Here is a 24304-nt window from a genome sequence, read left to right as displayed (position 1 = left end):
ATTCTATAGTAAAAAAGTGTTTTAAAATATACCTGTCCCTTTCTTTTTTCCTACAAAATCAACATCTGGGACAAAAACTAAATGCATTTTCCTCTTCTTTGTTCCAAACTGGCCCTGCTGTGCCCGGTCGCTTCTGTTGGCCCAGCTAACAGCACATTTCCCACCACTCTCAGCAAGGGCCATCAGTGGGGAAGCAGCAGCAGCCATCCCTGGCCCAGGGTTACCTCCTCCCGGTCTCCTTGTGGCATCTGCCATGACGGGACTCAGAGGGGAAGCCTGGTACCTGCCCCTCATTTTTCCAAAAATAGAAAAGCAAGCCTCTACCTTAGTTAAACCACTATTGTCTGTGTTTTCTGTTAAACATCCCAAATCTCATCTGAATTGAGACACTATGCCCCTCACCTCACAGAGGAGAAAGTGCCAGCACAGAACTTGAGTTTTCCTTATCTTCCAGGTAAATAGCTTGACGTACTTCACTAGATAAGAATTCAAAACTCTCAACTCAAATGGGCAGCAACACTAAGGGAGCCTGATTTAACAAAGAATACCAGTAACGTTGAAATAACAACCCCACAGACCAGATCTGAGGACCCAAGTCAGGACTGGGCAAATTCCAGCCTGTCCCCTCTCCTTTAAACAAAATTACTGAAAGCCACCACCCACTTATTGACATTGTTTGGCTGCTACACAATATAGCCAGAGATCCTACAGCCCTCAAAGCCTGAAAATACCTGGCTCGCCATAAAAGTTTACTGCTAACCTCTGAGTAAATTATTGGTCCCTTATACATTAGGAAGGGCATAGGATAATTAGAAGTGGAGGTGTAAAGTGCAATCTGCGGCATAAAAGATAGAACTTGTACCTCATCCTTTCTGCCTCTGGCTCCACAAAGGAGCCAGTTCTGTTCCCAGAGGAATCCCTGAGTGCCCGGCAGGTAACACGTGCTCAGTAAGAACTCATGGAATTGAACACTTCCATTTACATAGTCACCTATGAAAACTGTGGATGTGTACTTACACTTAGTAAGCAATTTAAAGTGGAAGGCCTCACAAAGTGAAAAGCACTACACTGGCAAATAGCTTAAGCATAATTCCCCTAACATACCCGTTTCACAAGGAACATTTCTATGTAGTTTCACCTTGTGGACTTGACTGCAATTCAGCCTGGAAGCTTAACTGTCTGGGAAGAAGGCCACGCCCCACGCTGATGCCACTGCTAGCTGTGTGAGGATGCTCTCAAGCTTTGCTCTAGGAAAAGAACAAGGCCAGCAGGAGCAGAATCCTCAGCAGGAACATGGCCATAAAATGGCCTCACCCCTCCCAGATGAACCATCATGCAAGACAAAAGGGGCAGGCATCTCCTCTCCCCAGAACTAAGTCTAAGGAAAATGTCTATAGACATGTTTTTTCACATAAAAGTAAAAAATAAAAAAACAAATTCGTTGCTTGTGAAACAAAGCTGTAAGAGGAGACAATCAAGGATGGCTGGATCTGAGCCAGTTCTCTTCACAGCTGATGACTGTCACGTGGTCAGGTTTAGCTGGACGGTGAGGTGACACACATATGTCTGTAACTGGATGACCATTAGTTCTAAAAATTTCCCTTTTCTCATATTGGGAAATAAACGCCCAGAGAAGATAGGGAACTCCTCAAGGCCACACTGCTTATAGAACATGTCTGGGCCAGAAGAGATTTAGCCAAATCATCATGTCCAGGAAACATAGTGGCCCATGGAGCTCCCTCCTCAAGGGATGGAGTGCCCACCCAATGACACACGTGGCTTGGGGAGCCGTGAGTGCCAGCACATGCACACAGCGCTCTAGCATGGGAGCCTGTATCCTTCGCATCTCAACCCAAGAAGGAGACAGGACCAGGAGCGTGGTCATCCTCTTCTCCTTTGCCCCAAGCTCTGATGAGGGAGCCTGGCTCCCACACCCAACCTCTGGTGCTATTGCAAGTGCACAAAAAGCCAGCCCCCTCCAGATGTTGGGGGTCTGAATGGAGGACATGGTCACAGCAGTCATGTCCTCTCAGAGATGCCCAGTCCAAATCAGCCTGCCTTGAACTCCCCATGTAACCGATATACTCAGTCGGGGGCTTTTATTTGTAAATGATCCAGGAAAGAGGATCTCAAAGCACATTTCCAGCAGGCAGGTAGATCACACGCAAAGTCACCACCTTTCAGGAAAACCCTTCTCATCTATAACCCCCTTCTCAAGCTTCAACCAGTTTACCCCTTTCCTCTGACTAAATTTCCTATATTCCTCTGGTATTTCAAATATATCTCAAAAATTTCATTCCAACCACAGGATTTAACATTTTAAAAAACTAAAACAGAAAAATTTTGTAATTTTTTCCCTTCAGCAAGCTCTAACCCAGAGGATCTGTCTCCCAGGGCTGTGGACAAATCACCAGATATCTGAGCAGCCACAGGGGCAGCATGACATGCGGGTCAGCCAAGGCCAGCTGGCCTGACTTCGTAGGCACCTCCCTTTGTCATGGCTCAGCTGTGACAGTCCCATGTGGATGGAGCAGACACAAAAGCTTCCCAGCCAGAAGAGCCAAGGGATAGATACACAGCAACAACAAACCAATTAACCCAAGACTATTTATAGAATGTCTACTTTGTGCCACGTGTGGCTCTGGGGCACTGGGATATGGAGTTAACAAGGCCCAGGTCATTCCTTCTCTCAGGAAGTTTATATCTCTACCTCCAACAAACAGAAATCGATACATAAGATGTCTATATAGACATTAGAAACAAAAAAAACCTACATCCATTAAAATTTTTAATTCATTATCAAAAAATTTCAAAGGTACTATCAAAAACTTTATCCCAAAAACATTCCACACTCAGTCAGTTCCACTGGTAAATTATAACCAAAAATTTAAGAAAGGAATAACACCAAACTTTATCAGAACAATGATCCTCATTTTATGATGCTAGTTTATGTTTTATAAAGCCAGCTTAACCTAAGTACGAAAACCTAATAAAGACAAACAAAAGAAAGAAAATTGAAGATCAATATCTTTCATGGATATAGATGCAAAAATCTTTAACAGTCCTGGCTGGTTGGTTAGAGCACCGGCCAATGGACTGAAGGAACATGGGTTCAATTCAGGTCAAGGGCAAGTACACTGGTTGTAGGCTCAATCCCCAGTGCCCATTGGGCATGTGCAGGAAGCAACCAAATTGTGTCTCTCTCACATTGATGTTTCTCTATCTCTCCCTCTCCCTTCCATTCTCTCTAAACATCAATGGAAGAAATATTCTCAGGTGAGGATTAAAACAAACAAAAAAACAATTCTCAACAAAATAACAGCAAAATGAAGCCAATAATAAAAGAATAATACATCATGAAGAAATAGGGCTTAATCTCAGGATTGCAAGGTTGGTCTAACATTTGAAAAATCAATCAACTTAATTTTCCCTTTAAAAAAAAAAATCATTTTCTAAATGATTACTTTAATATATCAAAAAAGTATTTGACAAAATTCAACATATATCCATAATTAAAATTATCAGCAAACTAGAAAATCCTCAAAAAAAAAAAAAAAGAGAGAGAGAGAGAGAGAGAGAGAGAGAGAGAGAAATCCTCAAACTGATAAACAGTGCCTATAAAAAGCCTACAAGTTGCTCAGTTGGTTGAGTACTACCCCATGTACTAAAAAGCTGCCAGCTCAATTCCTGGGCAGGGCACATGTACCTGGGTTCTGGCTTTAATCCCCAGCTGGGAGGACGTGGTAAGCAACCAATCGATGTCTCCCTCCCTCCCTCCCTTCCTCCCTCCCTGTCAGCATGTCCTCAAGTGAGAATTAAAAAAAAAAAAAAAAAGCCTATAACTAACATGACACTTAACACTGAAAAGCTGAATTGTTTCCTGTTAAGATTGGAAGAAAGGAAAGGTCTGCTGCTTCACTATTTCAACATTGTACTGGCAGCCCTGGCAATCAGGCAAAAGAACGAAATAAAAGGCATCTGGGTCAGAGGAATTAAGACTGTCCCTATTTGCATATGCTGACTGTCTATATAGAATTTTCTAGGGGATTTACAAAACAACTACTAGAACTAATAAGTTATTTTCCAAAGTCACAAAATCCATTATATTCTTATATGTTTTCAGTAAACACCTGGAAAATAATTTTTTAAACTTCATTTAATAGAAACAAAAATAAACTACATAGAAATAAATCTAACAAAAGATTTAAAGATATCTACATGAAAATTATAAAACTTTCTGAGAGAAATTTTAAAAGGGCTAAATAAACACAGATATATCACATTCAAGAGAAAACTCAATGCTATTAAAATATCATTCTCCACAAACTGATTTATAGAGTCAATGCAATCTCAATCAAGATTCTAGGAGAAATTTTCTTTTAGAAATTGACAAATTAATTTTAAAAGTCACATGAAAATGCAAAGAACTTAAAATAAAAGCAAGTTTAAGAAAGAACAAAGTTGCCGAAAGATTTGGCTCAGTGGATAGAGCGTCAGTCTGCAGACTGAAGGGTCCCAGGTTCGATTCCGGTCAAGGGCACATACATTGGTTGCGGGCAAATCCCCGGTGGGGGATGTGTAGGAGGCAGCTGATCGATGTTTCTAGCTCTCTATCCCATTCCCTTCCTCTCTGTAAAAAAATCAATAAAATATATATTTTTAAAAAAACAAAGATAAAAAAAGAGAGATAAAAAAAAGAAAAAACAAGTTACAGAAATTGCCCTATGTGATTTCAATACATACTGTAAATTTACAGTAATCAATAAAATGTGGCATTAGGGTAAGTGTAGACATATAGATCAATGGAACAAAGAAAGTCTGGAAATAGACTCACAAATACATGGTCAATTGACCTGTATCAAAGGTATCAAGGTAATTCAATGGGGAAAGGTAAGTCGCTTCAACAAATGCTGCTGGAAAAATTGATCATGTGAAAAAAAATGAATATTAATTCCTACCTCACATTACACAAAAATTAACTGTACATCAATCACAATCCTAAAACTACAAAACTTCTAGAAAAAGCTGAGGTAGAAAATGGCCAATAAACACATGAAAAGATGTTGGCATAATTTGTCACCATGGGAATGGAAATGAAAATTAAAACCACAATGAAATATCACTATGTATCTATTAGAACATATGAAATAAAAAGACTGACCACACCAAGAGCTGGTGTGGAGCAACTGGAACTCTTATGCACTACTGGTGGGAATGTTATGTTCCAAGCATTTTGGAAAACAGTTGAGCAGTTTCATAAAACGTTAAACATACACCTACCATATGACCCAGCAATTCTGCTACTAAGCATTTACCCAAGGGAAATGAAAAGACACATCCACACACAGACATATACTAGTATATGAATGTTCATGACAGCTTTATTTGCAATAGCTCTAAACTAGAAACAGCTCAAACACCCACCAACAGGTAAATTGATCAACAAATTATGGAAAAGGAACATATTATTGATATACCTGAGAAGAAAATTTTCAAAATCATTATGCTGCACCAAAGCAAACAGACATTTTTTTGCAAAGAACATTCCACCATTATTCAATTTACACAGAACTCTAAAAAAAATAAAAACAAATCTGCAAAAATAGAAATGTTTGCTTGGGGGTGGGGGATAGAGAGGGAAAGACTAAGAGAATTTGGGGGATAACAAAACTGTTATCCTTACTGCGGTGACAGTTTCAATAGGTGGTGTGTTTGTGTGTGGACTCATCAAGTTGTACACTTCAAATAGTACAGGTCACTGTACAACAATTATGCCTCAACCAAAAGTTATAAGATATTTTTAATGTTTACATATCTTAGTGTACTGGAATATTCTTTAAAAGACAGGGTGAACCCTTTTCTGAATGATTAAAGTGGCCATATAATTTATCATTTACATTTCTGCAAGTCAAAGTGGGTGCTAAGAATCATTAACGGGTGTTAACTCATCTACAACAGGGTGTGTGAACGGGCAGTGCCCTGGACAAATCAGCACTATGACTCTGAGAACAACAAATACCCACTCTATTCCTTGGTGTGATTAGATACTTCTTGATAAAGCAAACCATAAAGTTCATTTCTCAGAAGGCAGAACCAGAGCTGGCAACAGCCTCCAGGATCAGCTAAGCCTGGGCCCTTATTTTCCAGACAAGGAAGTGATCCTGCTTTTCAGGGTCAGGGACGGGACAGACGCCAGGGCTCCTGCCTCAGTGTTCCTACGGTCATTCCACAGATGAGATGGGGACCATCCCCACTCCCATTTCTAAATGTCTAATTACTCCGACCCACTGTCTTTAGAACTTTGCACCCAGTGAAAGCTGTAGAGAAGATTGCACCCTCACACTAAGCAGCTTTTCTAATACACATGAGGGATGGAGGTGAGCCTGGGGGTAGCCATGGATTCGCCCTGAGTAGGGCTCCTTAACTGAGCACCTTCACACTGGGCTGAGGTCTTGAGGTTTAACTAAAGATCCTGTACAGAAATAGTACGGCTCCAACAGTCCTCCACCATCTGGAGGGGGAGAAGGAGGAAGGGAGGGGGGAGAAATCACATGTTTTATTTTTGATGTTACATTTCAAACGAGGTGCTTCAGCATTGGAGGGGAGGAATTATTGAGTCAATAAATAATACTACAGTCTCCCCATCAGAGCAGGGAATTATTTTAATTTAATAAGTTGTCTCAAGGAAATAAAAAGATCTTACCACTTAACATGCACTGAAATACCAGCTTATTCTGGTACAGAATGATATAATTTTCCCAACTTTCAAGGTAAAAAACAGCCGAACAGGGTTTGGCCCAGTTAAATCCCTGGCATATTTATCAAATAATACTGGATAAATATGACTTTAGTCATAAAAATTATTAATTTCTAGAAACCCAAAGAAAAAACTTCAATCAAATCCACGTATTTTCTCCATTGTGTGTTTTTTTTTTTTCTCAAAAAAACTTTTTGCTTTACAAAAGTATAATAGTCAAATTACAGGCTGTCAACTATCTATTTTTTGAGATTTGGGTTTCCTCTGTCATTAGTAAATAAAGTCAATTAGAAGTATTACTAATTAACACACATACATATACAAACACATATATAATATATACAAACACCAACAGTATTGTGAAAATAGCTTGGATTTCACAAATTTCCCTACTCGCTAATAACACACAAACCAGACAACTCTTATCCCACCCCAATCCACTTAATAGGCTCCACAATTGGTTCCACCGCTCACCAGCCAGGCTGTCAGCAGAAGAGGGTGTCTTTTCTCTCTGCCTGCTTGGAACAACTGTAAGAACTGAATCCCAAGCGCTCACGTGGAGTCCCTGGCTCTTCAGACCATTAGTGCCACAGAGCAGGTGCTGTTTCAGCAAAACCCCACACTTAGCAAACACAAAGCCACCAATTGGGCTCAGTGCCTGCTTCTTCCTGCTTCTTGAAACTGAGAACACAGTGGATTAAAAACCATAGAATTTGCTGGACTTACTTCCTTCTGCAGTTGCCCTTTCAGTCCTGCTCCACGGTCCAAGGTATGTTTTAACAATCACAGCATTTAATTCACTAAGCAGCTACTATGTGCCAGGTGCTTGCCCCACCACCACGGGCAAGGCAGTACTGCCCCCCTTGTGCTAATGGAAGGATGAAGCCACAGGAGTTAAGGACTGAGATCCCACAGCTGACAGCTGGCACAACCAGGATGTGAGGTCAGGCTCTTCTGGAACCCTCCACGTGACCAGGAACCATGTGGGCTCACTTATGACAGGGAGCCTAGGCGGCAGGTGCTGCCCCCCTAACGTAGAGCTTCCCATCTGGCAGGGCTTCTGGCCTAAGAGGACTTATGAGACAGTCCAACCCACAAGTCCAACTCTCCCATCCCAGATCCTGGCCGGCAGTCACAAAAATTGGGAAGTTTTTCCATGCAAGAAAATTTGCCAAATATATATATATGTATATATATATCTTTTCCTCTTTCCAAGACAAAATGACTAGCGCAGTGGTTTTGCCCAGTAAGTACCTGAGCTCCAAACAAGCTGAAAGGGAAAACTGATGTTGAAATCTGGGTAAAGGTCATGGATCCTCACCAAAGGAGCAGCCCTGACCAACCCACAGACTGACATCTGCTGGAAACAGCGTGAGAAACAGATCTGCAGTTTCACCCTCTGTAGGCTTAATAAGGAACTTCTATTCATTCACCAAACATGAGTGCCAAGTAGGCAACATTTTAAAAACTAGAAATGTTACTTAAACCATCACATGGCTTCCTTTTTATTTAGAGTAATAAAAACAGGGGAAATACAATGAAAAGGAAAACCAAATGCAATTAAAATGAAGGTAATTAAAGGTGTCTTATATTTTTAATCACATTTGGTTTTCTTTATATTTCTTTATATTTGGTTTTCCTATTTTCAGTAGTGCAGCCTAAAAACTCTTAAGGATAACAATTCTTTCTGGTATCTGTTTTTTTAGAAGTCTAGAAAACTGATTTTATCTGAAATCCTTAGGAATCCCTTTAAATCAGAATAACTGCTAAGTGTTAGCAAGTTGAACCCTATCACGTTCCTATTAATGGTGATGAGTAGTGGTGGAGATAAAAGCCAGAAATATTTTGAGGCCACTTTTTTCAAACCTAATAAAATGACCTGTGAGATGAATCAGTATTATCCCTAGTTCACAGATGAGAAAATGGAGCCTTAAAAGATGAAGCATTGGGAGAAACCAAGATGGTAGCATAGGTAAACACCTGAAATTGCTGCTTTGTAGAACTACTTCAAAACTACAACTAAAAGACAAAACGGACATCATCCAGAACCACAGGAAGGCTGGATGAGTGGAAATTCTACAACGAGAAGGAAAGAGAAAAGCACACTGAGACTCAGAGGAGGTGCAGAAATAAAGTGCAGAGGTACAGAGGAATGCACGCGCAGAAAGGGCTGGCAACTGAAAACATGGTTGTCTTTTTCAATCAGAAGGGAGACACAAGCTCCTGACTGTTCTGAACTCCAGTGCCAGGTGAGATTCTGGGGAACCAGACTCATATGGGGGGAAACCAGGATGATGCTAGGAATGAAGCCTGCTACCCTGTTTCCCCAAAAATAAGACAGTGTCTTATATTAATTTTTTCTCCCAAAGTTGCACTAGGTCTTATTTTCAGGGGATGTCTTATTTTTCCATGCGCTAGGTCTTATTTTCGGGGAAACACCGTAGATCTCCATCTCAATAGCATATGCAAGATTTCAATATGCTATTTTGCAGAAGCCAGCCTTCTAAACACGTATATCCTACATTAGAATAACTCTCATTCAATTTACACTGAAACTTATATGTTATACTTGTATGTGTACATATATGAAAAAATATATTTTTGTGCCAAGACCCCTTTTGACAGTCTGATAAAGCCTATACAACCCTTTTCAGAATGTCTCTAAATGTTGAAAATGAAATACTTAGGACTGCAATGGAAACCAATTTTAATAAAAATAGTTATATCCAAGACCCTTTAGAATGGGGAAAACCCATGAACCTAAGCTACAAACCTCTGCAAGGCTACACAGTCTTGTCTCCTCCCTATCCCCCATTTCCCAAAAGGGGATCTGGGAGTGACTGGCACTCTGCAGCATCTTGAACCAGGAGAATCAAATTCCGGGAGGATCCAGATGCCCTGGAGGACCATAACGAACAAGAACTACCTTTTTGCATGAAAGAATGAACTTCAAGTGTTTACACCATTCTTATCTTGGCATTTTTTCCTACAAGCAAATGCAGTGGGTTGAATGATGGCCTCCCAAAAGATATGTCCATGCAGTAATTCACAGAACCTTTGCCTATGAGCTTATTTGGAAGAGTCTTTGCATATGTAATTAAGGCTCTTGGGGTAAAATCATCCTGGATTATTTGGGTGGGCCCTAGATCAATGACTAGTGTCAATGAGAGAAGACACCTGGGAAAGAGGAGACAGCTATGTGAACATGGAGGAGAGACTAGAGTGATGTGGCCACAAGTCAAGGAACACCTGAAGCCACCAGATGCTGGAGGAGGTGAGAAACAGGATTTCACCTGACACCTGGATTTCAGACTTCTAGCCTACAGAGGTGTGAGGGATACATTATGTTGCATAAGCCATATGGCAAATTATTATGGCAGCTCTAGGAAATTAACAGGGCAGCAGAACCTATTTCTAATGAACACATTTTTATGATTTTCTAAATATTAACTGCTGCCGAAACCGGTTTGGCTCAGTGGATAGAACATCAGCCTATGGACTGAAGGGTCCTGGGTTCAATTCCAGTCAAGGGCATGTGCCTTGGTTGCGGGCACATCCCTGGTGGGGGAAGGGGGGTGCAGGAGGCAGCTGATCGATGTTTATCTCTCATCGATGTTTCTTCTCTACCCCTCTCCCTTCCTCTCTGTAAAAAATCAATAAAATATATTTTTAAAATAAATAAATAAATAAATAAAGCCATAGGAAAGTTTCAAGGCATTTAAAAATAAATAAATAAATAAATGAATGAATGAATGGATAAATAAATATTAACTGCTAAGAATTAAGTTCCTTTTTGTGTATGCAGTGTTAAATATACTGTTATGCAGAAGCAACCTTCTAACATGTGTATCTTAGATTTAATTCTCATTCAGTTTATACTGAAAACCCTCTTTATTTGGCCAATTCATTTTCCTGAAATTTAAAAATAAACCTGGGGCATGTATCTCCCTTCATTTTGTTCTTCTATGACGCCAAGTATGCAGTCCTCACTTTCTGCCCTCTGCCCAGGCTCCTTCCTCCCCCTCCAACTGTCCCCTCTCCCTTCATCCCAGCACATTCCAATTCCTCCACCACGGTTCTCCAGGCCATGCTGTCTGGACAGCAGCTGTTCTGTCCAGCTTTCTGCTCACGTTTCTTCCTCCACCAGATTGGTCACTTAATTCCAGGGTCCCTTGATCTGTCCACTTTCTCATCATCAAATCCAGCCCGGTCTCCTCTATTCCTTTATCACAGGTGACATACTCACCAGAGATTCTAGGAGGTTAGAATACACTAAAGATCCAATTATGATCCATCTAAAACAAGGTAAACAGAAGCAAGAATACAGACATACTCATGCCCACAAGTGAAGCTATAAGCCACAACCAAACCCAAATAAAATAGAGAAGGAAGTTTTATCTTCCCAACTTCAAGGGCAGGTGACAGAGGTGAAAAGATGGGGAGCACAGGCTGCCCTCTCAGGGAAAACTGCCTCCTCCCTGGGAAGAGGGCTCAGCACCAGAGCTGCTCTGCTGGGGAGACCACATGCATTTTCCCAAATGTCCTTCTTCCTGGGACCTAAGATGCTCACTCCAGGAAGAGTTTCAACAGGAAAAATGAAAACCATACTTAGCCCCTAAATACTTGAGGAGTAAGTAAAGTTTGATCATTTATGACACATCTATCTACACAATGAATTATCTGCAACTATAAAAACAATCATTACTCCTGAGGAAGAAACATTTATGATGAAATAATAAAAGCGAAAATATAAATTATACTGGTATATACATGACGTGTGCATTACATATGTATCACTTAGTGTTTGCCTATAAAATAAAAAGTCTGAAAGGAACTTGAAAAAAAGCAGCTGCTGAGCTACTGTGGAATCTTTTTTCCCCCTATTTAAATCTCCTCTAACATCACTACTTATGATTTGAACACTTCAGGAAATAAGTTTCTGGCTCTCTATCCCTCTCCCTTGGGTACTTGGGACACACTGCTAGTCTGTCAGATCTCTGAATTCGAGGCACCTGCTGGCTCTTCCCATGCTGTTCTGCAAGAAACAGCTCCCTCTCGAGTCCAGCTCACATGTCCCCTTCTGGGAAGCTTCCACTTCCCCCGCCTCCCCCATCTATTTTGAAACTTCTTCTATTATACTTGTCACAGGGACTATAATTATTTCTTTCCATGTCCAACAGGCTGTGAAGTCTCTGAGCACAGGGCAAGTATTTATCCACCTCTGTCCGCCCTCAGGCATCCAGGGTTTGCCACAACACAGAATTGTTAAAAGAAGAAACAAGAAGTCTTTCTACACCATGCATTTTTTTCTAGTTGGTTTCTGTTTGATTTCAGCAATTAGGTTGCCAGGGTAAAGCCCTATTTGTTGTTACATTATTCCCATATTCTCAGAGGTAAAGAAGTTTTCAAGCTGTCAAACTTGGTGGAAACACACACACACACACACACACACACACACACACACACACAGGAGGGAGCCGGCTCCTTTCACAGCTGCTACCAGAATCCAGAAACACACAGTTGGGGAAACTCCCGGGTCTCACTCACTCCAGCACTCAAGGTGTGGGTAAGACTAATCTATGGGGCTGGCCCACATGATCTGCCACAATAATGAACATTTGTCCCACAAGGCTTTGCAAAGAAGTAACGACTCAACATCCTCTCTGAACAGAAATGAACAAGGAAGTGACTTTGAGCTCCCACTGACTGGCACAGCTGGGTGTATCTTGCACAGGGGACTGTAAGTGTAAAAGGCAAGATGTAAGTAGGTGTGTGTGACCAAGTGCACACACCACTAGGAGCCTATGCTCTTGCAGTGTCACATAAGTGTCCCAAACATGGCTACACTTCAAATGCATGGGAAATGGTCCTGGCCAGTTAGTTGAGCACCATCCCATGTACCAAAAGGTGTCAGGCACATGCCTGAATTGTGGGTTCAATCCCCAGTCAGGGTGCATACAGGAGGCAGCCAACTGATGTTTCTCTCTCACATCAATGTTTCTCTCTCTCTCTCCCTCTCCCTTCCTCTCTCTCCAAAATCAATAAAAATATATTTTTTTAAAAATCATGGAAAACTGCCGAAACCGGTTTGGCTCAATGGATAGAGTGTTGGTCTGCGGGCTGAAAGGTCCCAGGTTGGATTCTGGTCAAAGGCATGTACATTGGTTGCGGGCACATCCCTGGGAGAAGGTGTGCAGGAGGCGACTGGTTGATGTTTCTCTCTCATTGATGTTTCTGGTTCTCTATCTCTCTCCCTTCCTCTCTGTGGAAAATCAATAAAATAAAATTTAAAAAATTTAAAAATCATGGAAAACTTAAACAAATCTTCCATATGTAAAATAGCACCAGAATCTCTGATGATGGTGCCAAGAACCATTTTTAAGTACTGGAGAGTGCTCAGGCACAGCCAAGTTTGGGAACCACTGCCCCAAAGGAGCAGAGGCCATGGTGTGAACAGGGAGATCTTACCAAAGAGAAAATTTTTGCCCTACCTTTGAAGAATAGACAGATCTAAAGAGAAAACTGGGGAGAGGGCTCCAGATGGGGGCCCCAGGAAGACCAGGTGACTTGTACACAGGCAGTCATTCCCAACAAAGAGCAGGCTTGGCTACAGCATATCCGTGTGCGGCAGGAGGATAGGGGGATGGGAGTCCAGATCCCTGGACTGCAATAAGTAAGAAATGAGGAGGAACTGGATGAGTTAGTGCTTTTAAAAATGAGGAGAATTATTCTTTTTAATGGTTTTACATTTTAGATATATTCCAATAAAACTTGTCTTTTTCTCTTCAAGGTCCAACTCAACTGCCGCTGCTTCCATGACCCTAAGGGTAAAAGTGAAACAGACAGCTGCACTAGGCCCAGTGAAGTCTGGAGTAATCCATAGTGACTTGTTTAATTAGAAGTTATTATTCAACAAACAGAAAAAGTATGTCATATTTCATTTAAGTAATATAAGTAAACCAAACTAAAATAAAATTTTCTAATTAAGTACCAAATGACATAATAAATTATTTGGTAATTGCTTTCAATTCACTCATTGAATAGATAGAAAGTGCCTATAATTATGCTGCTCAGTCAACTCTGATTGTGGTGGACCCAGAGCCCCACTGTGGGAGGGTATCCAATCCCCATCCAATGTGCGCCTCAACCAAATCCAGGGCCAATGTGTCACCCAACGCCAGCACCACAACCTGAGGGGTCTGAGGAGGAAGGCTCAGGCAACCAGTGGGCGGTGGTATGACAGCAAGCGGCCAGGGCCACACTGAATGAAGTGAAGAGCTCTGGGAGTAAAATGTCCATCAAGAGCCACCATCTTCACCCAGCCAGTGTGGCTTATCTGTTGAGCATTGACTCAGGAACCAAGCAGTCACTGGTTCAATTCCCGGTCAGAACACATAACATTGTGGGCTCAATCCCCAGTGGAGGCTGCGCAGGAGGAAGCTAATAGATGTTTCTATCGCTTTATCCCTCTCCCTTCCTCTCTCTCTAAAAATCAATAAAGGGGGGGGAGGGGGGAAATCCGCTGTCCTCTGCCAGGCAATGTGGGCCATCCTCTGCCCACATTGTGGGCATGAATGTGCTCCAGGCTCCTTGCCCTTCAAGGGACACAGGCCAGCTTGTAGCCTACACCTACCTACCCTCAGCCTTTGACCTGCTTCCTGCAATCCATCAGGAGCACCTGTCTGCCTCAGATGACAAGCTCCTTGTTCTACTAAGTTTAGAAAACCTTCACTAAATTGAATTCCACTAATTCTGTCTCCTCAAAAAAGAACAGAGCCTTGGACACCAGCCACCATGAAGTCAGTCTCTGAGGTGGAGAGGTCTAGTTTCTGAAACTGGAAGGGGCTACCAATAGGTTCCTGTTAAAGGGAGAGTACAGAGCTGCCTGAGTCTCACCCTGTGCAATGTGACCAGATGCTTTCTAGGAAGCCATTTATCATGAATTGCTCAATTCCCCAGTGATCTTCAATACAGTTATTGAATTCCCAAGTCATGTAAAACAAAGAATGGCACTGGTAACAAGGACAACAGTTTAACTGTTTGCACTGCCCTGCTCTGCACCCAGCCCGTGTCCCACCTCATGGCTCCAGCCAGACTTCCACATCCCTTGCCTGGTCATAGCAAAGGACCCTGTCTCACCTGCTCGCACGTATTCTGGCCAACTCTTCTCTGCAGATCTAGTCTCCAGCAGCAGCCAGAATCAGAGCAAATACCACTCCTAGCTTTAAAAATTTAATGGCTTCCCAATACATTTAGAACAAAAAAGTCTTGATCCTCACCCAAAGCCAACAAAGTACTTCTGCCTACCTCACACACCTGCTCCCTCTGATAGGAACCACTTGCACTTAAGATACTTGGCAACACTGGCCACAATCCTTCTCAGCCGGGAAGGCCTTCCCTGACACGCACGCACGCCCGCACGCCCGCCACAGCCAAGCTCTTCTTCATGGCCTGCTGTTTCTGCATCGGCACTACCTGCTGCCCCTGTGGCACTGTATGCTTTATCAAGGAAAGCCTGGGCTATTGAAAGCATTCTGCTGAGTGACATCAGTGACAAGAACAGGGCCCAAATCATCCTGAAACTAGTGCTGACAAAGTCACTCTTCAAGTACTTAGGAGCACCTACTTTGTGCTGGCACTTGGGGAAAGCTGTGAACAAAACAGACAAAAATCTGTGCTCTCATGCAGCATCTGTGACAGCATTATAACAAAACAAAATAAGCCAAATGGACTCTGATGAGACTCAGGGAGAGATGCCAGGGGTGGTGGGCAGTGTGAGAACAGAGGTATAGTGTACTCCACTTTTGTTTTTGCTGCATTTTGAAACTTTAAGAAAAGGAGGTGATGACATTTCATCAAGTCTTTATTAAAATAGGACTTAGGTTAAAAGTGATGAAAGCACTGCCCTTGGTTGTTGCTCAGTGGTTAGAGCACCAGCCCAACCACTGAAGGGTCTCAGGCTCATTCCCAGTCAAAGGCACATGGGTGTGGGAGACAACCAATAAATGTGTTCCTCTTGTATCGATATTTCTTTCTTTCCTCTTTCTCTCTCTCTTCCTCTCTCTCCTCTCTCTCTCTCTCCTCTCTCTCTCTCTCTCTCTCTCTTTCTCTCCCCCCCCTTCCCCCTCATCTTTCCCCTCCCTCCCTTCTACTCTCTTAAAACTAAAATAAAATTAAAAATCAATGGAAAAAATATCCTCGGGTGAGGATTAAAAAAATAAAGGTGTGGAAAAAAAATGTGAGACATAGAGAAAACAAGTAATAATATATTAAATTTATATCCAATTACAAAAGTATCTACATTAAGTATAGATTAAATATAATCCAGTGGAAGAAATAATAAAATTAAATATACAATAATTTTAAAATCACAAAACAATAAGCTGTTTATAAGAATCACACATAAAATAAAAACTAAGATGTTGCAAGTAAAAGGATGAAAATTATATACCATTACTTATAATGCAATTACTAGCCAAAATAAAGCTATTGTGTAGCTATAATACTAACATCAAAGTAAACTTGAAGGCAAAAAACATTAAGATTAATAACAATAGTTATTTCATAATAAAAGGGTCAATCTAGTAAGAAATAAAATAATTCTAAATCTGTATAGACTCAATAATAACCCTCTCAATACATAAAGCAAAAATTAACAGAAAAAAAAGATAAGTCTACAATTACAATAGGATATTTTAATATATCTCACTTGATAACTAATAGGACACAAGCAGATAATAAATCAGTATGTTGTAAAAGATTTGAGAAAAATGTCTAAATTGTGTCCTAATCAACAAAATAAAGAAATATCTGCCAGGCCATTGTGGCTCAATGGTTGAGCACTGACCCAGCACCAGGAGGTCACTGGTTCAATTCCTGGTCAGGGCACATACCCAAGTTGTGGGCTGGATCCCCCTAATAGGGGAACGTGCAAGAGGCAGGCAATCAATGTAGATGTTTCTCACTTTATTTCTATCTTTCTCTCCCTCTCTCTTCCCCCCTCTCTCTCTCTCTCTCAACATTTTATTTTTTAAATGTAAAGAACTACTAATCCAAGTTCTGCTCAAATGCACATGGAACATTTATAAAAACCAACAGGTATTAAAGTTTCAATAATTTCAAAAGATTAGAATCACAAACTGTACTCTAATCACAGTAGAATTAAGCTACAAATCAGTAACAATACAACTAGAAAAATTCCCCACATTTCATTAAATCAGGAAATACATCAGAAACAGACACAAAAGAATAGACATTATGAGTGAATTTACATCAAATACCTAAAACAATCAATACTCATCTACAGTATCAGAAGTCAGAACAGTTGTTACTTTGAACCCTACATATACACTACTATCTAAAAGCACATAAAAAAAATCATCTCATAAAGAGAGAAATACAGATGGCCAATGGACCGCAAGAAATGTTTGAACTCAACTCACTTTAATCATTGAAGAAGCAAATTACCATTTTTAAACTACCAAAGTGGCAAAGATATTCTAAAATGTGAACACATGGTATCCGTAAAAGGAAAGGAAAAAAAAAGCACTTCTTGGTATTTGAAGTCTTACTGATATTTCTAAGGGAATTTGGCAATAATATACCAAGCCTTTTAGTCCTCACAGAAAAGCATTAACATGTTTAATCATCAAAAGCATAGAATTTCATGTTATTGCAGAGGCTAAGACATGAAGCTGGTAAATCCCTTTCCTTTCTCATCATGTTTCTGTGTTTTTGGCCTTCTAAGGGGCTGGCCCCACTGTCTGCTCTACTCCCCACCTCCTGGAAGCACCCAGTGCCACTGCTCTGCCTATCAGAAATCTAAAGGCAATCTCTATGTTTTTAGCTTCATCCTGACTCATTGTCCTTAAAGAACAAGAAGAGAGGCAGACCCTTGTCCAATTACATGAAACTCATTCATACCACTTCTTCCATCAAGATTGTCTCAAAACCTCTCCTCTCCCACAAGTACCTCCGCCCATTTCCCTTAGACATTTCTGTCTCAAGGTCCTTACTTCTTCATGGTACACTTCCCTGGCCATCTAGGGGAGGATTAAAAATACTCTTTTCTAATGTGGAGTGAATTTACTCATGTTTCCACAGCTATAAAAGGTTCCTATCTGTTGTTTGATTCATGGTAACAGTTCTCATTGACTGGTGGTTTGTACCAAGCATCAAATTTTAGTAAAAGTTGTAGAGCTTGGTAATTACAACTGGAATAGCTAGAAACCAAATGAGATATTCCAGAAGTGCAGTAGCTTCTGGGCAAATTCACTGATTCATTCTGCACTCATTCCCTGAACACGTGTGCTGCCTTCCAAAAGGACACAGCCGATGGAAGAGACACCTGCACACAGACTCCTGCATTCGCTGTATGGTAAGTGACAGGTTCAGTGGTCTGACAGTAAATATCGCAGAGAGTGAGAAAAGGTCCAGATTATTATGAGTGAATTTTAAGCAAAGAAAATATTTGTATCACCTACAGCCCCAGTGCCCAGAACTTACTGACTCTGTGGAAGCGTGACTAAGGGACTGGGCACCAAACACTCCCCATTGCACCATCACAGATTATTCAAGGGATGAGCTTCCTTATATTGGAATGTTTCTGGGGAACTCAGTATGAATCTTTCTCTTGTCCTTCCACCATATCCTCAGATGAAAAGGCAGTTTTAGAGCAGTAACAAAATAGGAAATAAATGTGGAAGAATAGGTACCTCTTCCCTGAGGGCTGGGAATCACCCAAGACTACCGGCCAGAAATGGAGTTCCAAAGGCTCCAAACCAGAACAAGCTCTACATCTGGAAGTTGAGTATTTGGTCCTCTGCACAAATTTTCCCACAGAGATGAAATATAAGTCAGGCTTCGTTTTCAGATCAGACTGACAGCTCCATAGTAACAAATGTTGTCCCAAAATGCAAACTATTTTCCATCATATTTTTTTGAGATAGGATTTCCATACAATTCACCCTTTAAAAGTATTCAATTTAGTGGTTTCCAGCACATTCACAAAGTTGTGCAATATCTAATTTTAGAAGAGTTTGTCACACTCAAAAAAGAAAAAAATCCTGCATACTTTAGCAGGCACTCCTTCCTCTTCAGCCCCTCAAAGCCACTAATGTTCTTTGTGTCTCTACAGATTTGCCTAGTGTAGACATTTCATATAAATGGAATCATAAAATATGTGGCCATTTGTGTCTGACTTCTTTTACTTAGTTATTTTATTTTCAAGGTTCATCCAAGTTGTAACAAGCATCAGTAACTCATTTTATTTTTCAAAAGCCTTTTAAAAGTTTATGTTTTCTACCTCAAATGTAATTCCATGTCCAACAATTTATACTATATAAATAATCAAAAATGCACAAAAGGATCGGTGTGTAAATGCACATCACAATACTGAAATGTTTAATATAGAAACTGGACATATAAACATCCATTTATATGATGAAATACTAAAAAAAATCAATAAATAAGACTTTGAAGATATTATAAGAGAAAAAGCTCATTGTTAAGTGAAGAAAGGTAAAAATTGCATTTTATAAAATGTATTTGGTGGGACATAAACCAAAATATATTACTGGGTATATATGGGTAATAGCAAGATGGATGGTTGCAAATTTCCTATTTATAGTTATATACTTCAAAGTTTTCTTCAATGATCAACAAAAAATAATTTGTCTTTAATAACATTTTTCTTCTACTGGGGAAAAAAACAACTTTGGGCATGTGAACAAAAAGGCACTCAGTTAAATTCAGTCCCTCATGTTTTCATTTTATATATACACACACGACATTACTAGAGGCCCGGTGCAAAAACTTCGTGCAACGGGGGGTTGGGGAGTCCTCAGTCCAGCCTGCACCCTACAATCTTGGACCTCTCAAGGGATGTCCGACTGCCCATTGGGCCTAAACGGGCAGTCGGACATCCCTCTCATAATCCAGGACTGCTGGCTCCCAACTGCTCACCTGCCTGCCTTCCTGACTGCCCCTAACCACTTCTGCCTGACAGCCTGATAACCCCCTAACCACTCCCCTGACAATCTGATTGATGTCTAACTGCCCCTCTGCCAGCCTGTTTGCCCCTAACTGCCCTCCCCTGCAGGCCTAGTCACCCCTAACTCCCTTCCCCTGTAGGCCTGGTCCCCCCAATTGCTCTCCCCCTGCAGGCCTGGGTCACCCCTCAACTGCCCTTCCCTGCAGGCCTGGTTGCCCCCAACTTCCCTCCTCTACCAGTCTGGTCACCCCTAACTGCCCTCCCCTGCAGGCTTGATTGCCCCCAATTGCTCTCCCTTGCAGGCCTGGTCCCTCCCAACTGCCATCCCCTGCCGGCCATCTTGTGGTGGCCATCTTGTGTCCACATGAAGGCAGTCATCTTTGACCACATGGGAGAAGCCATCTTGTGTGTTGAAGTGATGATCAATCTGTATATTACTCTTTTATTAGATAGGATAGAGGACTGGTGCACAGGTGGGGAGCCAGCTGGTTTTCCCTGAAGGGTATCCTGGATCAGGGTGGAGATTCCCTTGGGGCATGGGGCAGCCTGAGTGAGGTGCAGACCAGCCATGCTCCCCGGCCACCCAAGCAGAGGCCCTGGTATCTGGGATTTATTTATCTTCTTTAATTGAAACTTTGTAGCCTTGAGCGGAGCCAAACCTCCTGCTCGCTCCATGGCTGCAGCCATTTTTGTTGGGATTTATTTATCTTCTACAATTGAAACTTTGTAGCCTTAAACAGAAGCCAAGGCAGGCCAGGGCTGTGGAAGCTTAGCTTCCTCCATCGGCAGGGAAAACTCAAGCCTCCTGCTCTCTCCAGCTCCATGGCTGCCACCATTTTTGTTGGGATTTATTTATCTTCTATAATTGAAACTCTGTAGCCTTGAGTGGAGGCCTTGGGCCAGCTAGGGCAGGTGGAAAGCTTGGCTTCCTTCATTGCCGGGGATAAACCCAAGCATCCTGCTGTTTCAGTGGCCGCAGCTATCTTAACTGGGTTAATTTGCATACTTGCTCCTGATTAGCTGGTGGGTGTAGCTTGTGAGTGTAGCAGAGGTACAGTCAATTTGTGTATTACTGATTGGCTTATTTTCATATACATTCCATTTAATAATCTTTTATTAGATGAGATGTATATGAAAATAAGCCAATCAATAAGTTGTTTTCAATATGGTGAAGTTGTGAAAAACATAGAAAGAACAATAAATATTTGCAGAAATTAAATTAGGTAATGAGGAAACAGGATTGATCAATAATCCAATAAATGGTTCTCTTAAAAATTAAGAATAAAAAAAGACAGAGTTTAAGAAAACTAGACAAGAAAAACAAAGCTAGTTCTACAACTAGAGAAATAAAAAAGAAAACACATCAAGGAGGTGCTGAACAGGCTGGTTTGACACCCACTTGTGGCATGTTTTTTTAACCAGGAGGGATATCTAGGCTGCAGAAAGCTCCTCTGAGAAGCAAAGTTCCCAGCCCCAGACCAGACCCCTCAGCCCAGGGTTCCAGTGCTAGGAAGAGAAGTCCCAGTAATTTCAGGCCATAAAAACCAGCAAGGATTGCAACTGAGTAACCCGGAGGCAGCTGGAATCCCGGGCCGTTCCTCTTAAAGGGCTAGCATATGGACTTACTCAGACACTCCCTCTGAGCTCCAGTACTGAGACAAAGGCTTGGGGGGTTGGGGGGAGGAGGATCCAGGGACATATGGGGAAGAACTGAATTATATGGCACTGGAGCAAGAACTCAGGGGCAGCTTTCTCCCAGACAGAGGTGCTTGCAGGGGTCATTTTTCCTATTCTGAGACCTTCACCATTGCAGAGCTGATTGGATGCCATATCTGAGTTTTCATCAGCCTGACTCATGGCTCACACTGTTTGCTCCACCCTGGTGATTTGTTGAGACCCTGCCCATCCAATTTGCAGCCTCTACCCAAGCTTTTTGTAGCAGCTTTTCCATATGAATGGCTGTCCTTGCTTAGGCTTCAGTCTTTCCTAAAATCTCTCATACAAGCAGCAGCTGGAGTCAGCATGCCATATACCTATCACTAAGAGGCCCAAGACAGCTTGGCCTGGCCTGTGCACTTCCAAGCCCAATATAAGTAGCAGCCATCTACAGATCTTTCTGTAGCTCCTGGCAAGTGGTCCTAGGAAGTGACTGACTGCACCTCCCAGAAGGCCCCAGAGTCAGTGCACCAGGTGGACAACTTCAGATCATACCAAATTACAACTTTACACATCCACAAGCAACACACTCAAGAGGCAGACTTTGTGAGCACCTTAAGCCCCACTGAAGCAAATCCTGCTCCATATTGATGGCTCCTGCACAGCAGCTCTTCCACTGTATTTGCAGTTGGTCCTCACAGCCAATTGGCCTGAAGGTCAATTCCTCCCAGTGATGCCAACAGCAACCAAGGCTCAACTACAAGACAGTGCACACAACACACATAGGGATGCACCTAGAGTGCCAGGTCAAGTGACTGGGGAGTCTGAGCCACTATAGGAAACTGGGCCCTATAGGACACCTACTACACAAGGTCACTCTACCAATTCCATGAGAGAGAGCAGCTCTACCTAATACATAGAAAAAACAAACACAGGAAAGCAACCAAAATGCAGAGACGAAGAAACATTCACAAATGAAAGAACAGAAGAAATCTCCAGAAAAAGTACTAAATGAAATGGAAGAAAGTAAACTACTAAAGAGTTCAAAACAATGGTTATAAAACTGCTCAAGGAATTTAATAAGAGCTTGACGGATCTTAGTGAGAATTTCAAGGATCTTAGTGAGAATTACAAGAATTACAAGAACCTTAGTGAGATAATCAAAGACATGAAAAAGGACCATTCAGAAATTAAGCATACACTAACTGAAATAAAGAATAATTTACAGTGATTCAACAGTAAAGGATTCTGATAATTAAATCAACGATTTGGAATATGAGGAAGCAAAAAAAAACCTAATCAGAAGAGAAAAAAGAAAAAAGAATAAAAAAATATGAAGATAGCTTGGCCAGTGTGGCTCAGTGGTTGAGCATCGCCCTATGAACCACGAGATCACGGTTAGATTCCAGTTAAGGCACATGCCCAGATTGCAGGCTCAATCCCCCATGTGGGGCATTCAGGAGGCAGCCAATGATTTTCTTTCATCTTTGATGTTTCTATTTCTCTCTCCATCTCTTCCTCTCTAAAATTATATTACCGTATTTTTCGGACCATAAGACGCTCCGGACCATAAGACGCACCAGTTTTTAGAGAAGGGAAATGAAGAAAAAAAGATTCTGAAACAAATAGCGTCCTAAAATATTTTATGTGCATTAAAACCCAACATCACAGTCATAAACACATGTAATCAACCCTGTAAAGTAAACAGCAGCATTTAGAACCATTTTAGAGCAGGGCAAGCACACAGAGACCACACAGAGCCGGGCAAGTAAAAAAACTTTTTTTTTAAAGTATATGTGTAGGCTATATTTGGACCATAAGACGCAGGGACTTTTTCCCCCCACTTCTGGGGGGGGAAAAGTGCGTCTTATGGTCCGAAAAATACAGTAATCAAAGATGAGAGAGAATCATTGATTGGCTGTTTCCTGGAAAGAAAACAAAACAAAACAAAACAAAACAAAACAAAAAAAAACAAAAAAAATATATATATATATAAACATATTTCTGGGACTTCAACCACACCAACATTTGCATTATGGAGGTGCCAGAAGGAAAAGGGAACAAGATATTGAAAACCTATTTGAAGACAAAATGACAGAAAACTTTCCCTACCTGAACTTACAAATCTAAGAAGCTCAGGAAGTCCCAAACAAGAGCAACCCAAAGAAGCCCCTACCAAGACATATCATAATTAAAATGCCAAGGGTTTAAGACAAAGAGAGAATATTAAAAGCTTCAAGAGAAAAGCAATTAGTAAGAAGAAAACAAAAGATAAAAAATATGAACAATAAAATGGCTATAAATACATATCTATCAACATCTGAATCTAAAAATCAAAACAAACAAATAAGGAATATAATGAACAAAATAAACTGATGAATAAAATAGAACCAGAAGAATGGAAACAAGGAACAGAGTGACAAATCTCTGAGGGAAGAAGAGAGTGGATGAGGGGGGAAGAGATTACCAAAGAACTGACATTCGTATTATGCATTTTCTATGGACACAGACAACAGGGTGGTGAAGGCCTGGGGCAAGACAGAAACCAGTTGGAAGGGGGCAATGGGGGAGAGGAGGGAAGGGGGGGTATCTGTAATACTTTCAACAATAAATATTTTTTAAGTGTTCCAAAACACATAAAATCAAAAAAGTTACTAAATAAATTTTATGCAGTTATTTTAACTCTAAAATCAAAACACAACAGAGGCTACCTTCCCACACCAAAGAAAAGTACACACATGGACAGAAAATTCTAAATCCAAAATTTGGTTGTAAGGTTCAACAATACCAAGAAATATTGTTAGGAAATTACAAATACTAAAACCAAATTGGTATTAATGCTCAGAACACTCCAATAAGAACACCTATTCTTATTAAATTAAAAACTCTAAAGCCACATA

General features: G+C 41.1%; 1 protein-coding gene and 1 long non-coding RNA gene across 4 annotated transcripts in view; one reads left to right on the top strand and one right to left on the bottom strand.

Annotated features, from left to right (window-relative positions):
- DGKD (diacylglycerol kinase delta) overlaps positions 1-24304 on the bottom strand; it is a 100053-nt gene that overhangs the window by 46190 nt on the left and 29559 nt on the right. The window contains exon 1 of one of the 3 annotated variants that reach the window (XM_036421321.2): positions 7232-7364. The exons of the other annotated variants lie outside the window; for them this stretch is intronic. The gene's annotated coding sequence lies outside the window, so the exon portion shown is untranslated. Of the gene's footprint in view, positions 1-7231; positions 7365-24304 lie in introns of those variants that run through there. 3 annotated transcript variants of the gene reach the window in all.
- Positions 6089-13668, top strand: LOC118709342. The gene is made up of 4 exons (XR_006740555.1): positions 6089-6209; positions 7253-7255; positions 12388-12517; positions 13548-13668. It is a non-coding gene; the product is annotated as an uncharacterized LOC118709342 (long non-coding RNA).

This window comes from Pipistrellus kuhlii, unplaced genomic scaffold (genome assembly GCF_014108245.1).
Source record: "Pipistrellus kuhlii isolate mPipKuh1 unplaced genomic scaffold, mPipKuh1.p scaffold_m20_p_7, whole genome shotgun sequence".
In the NCBI taxonomy this organism is placed as follows: domain Eukaryota; kingdom Metazoa; phylum Chordata; class Mammalia; order Chiroptera; family Vespertilionidae; genus Pipistrellus; species Pipistrellus kuhlii.
Note: the sequence above shows the minus strand (reverse complement) of the source record. Positions and strands in the feature narration are given on the sequence as shown.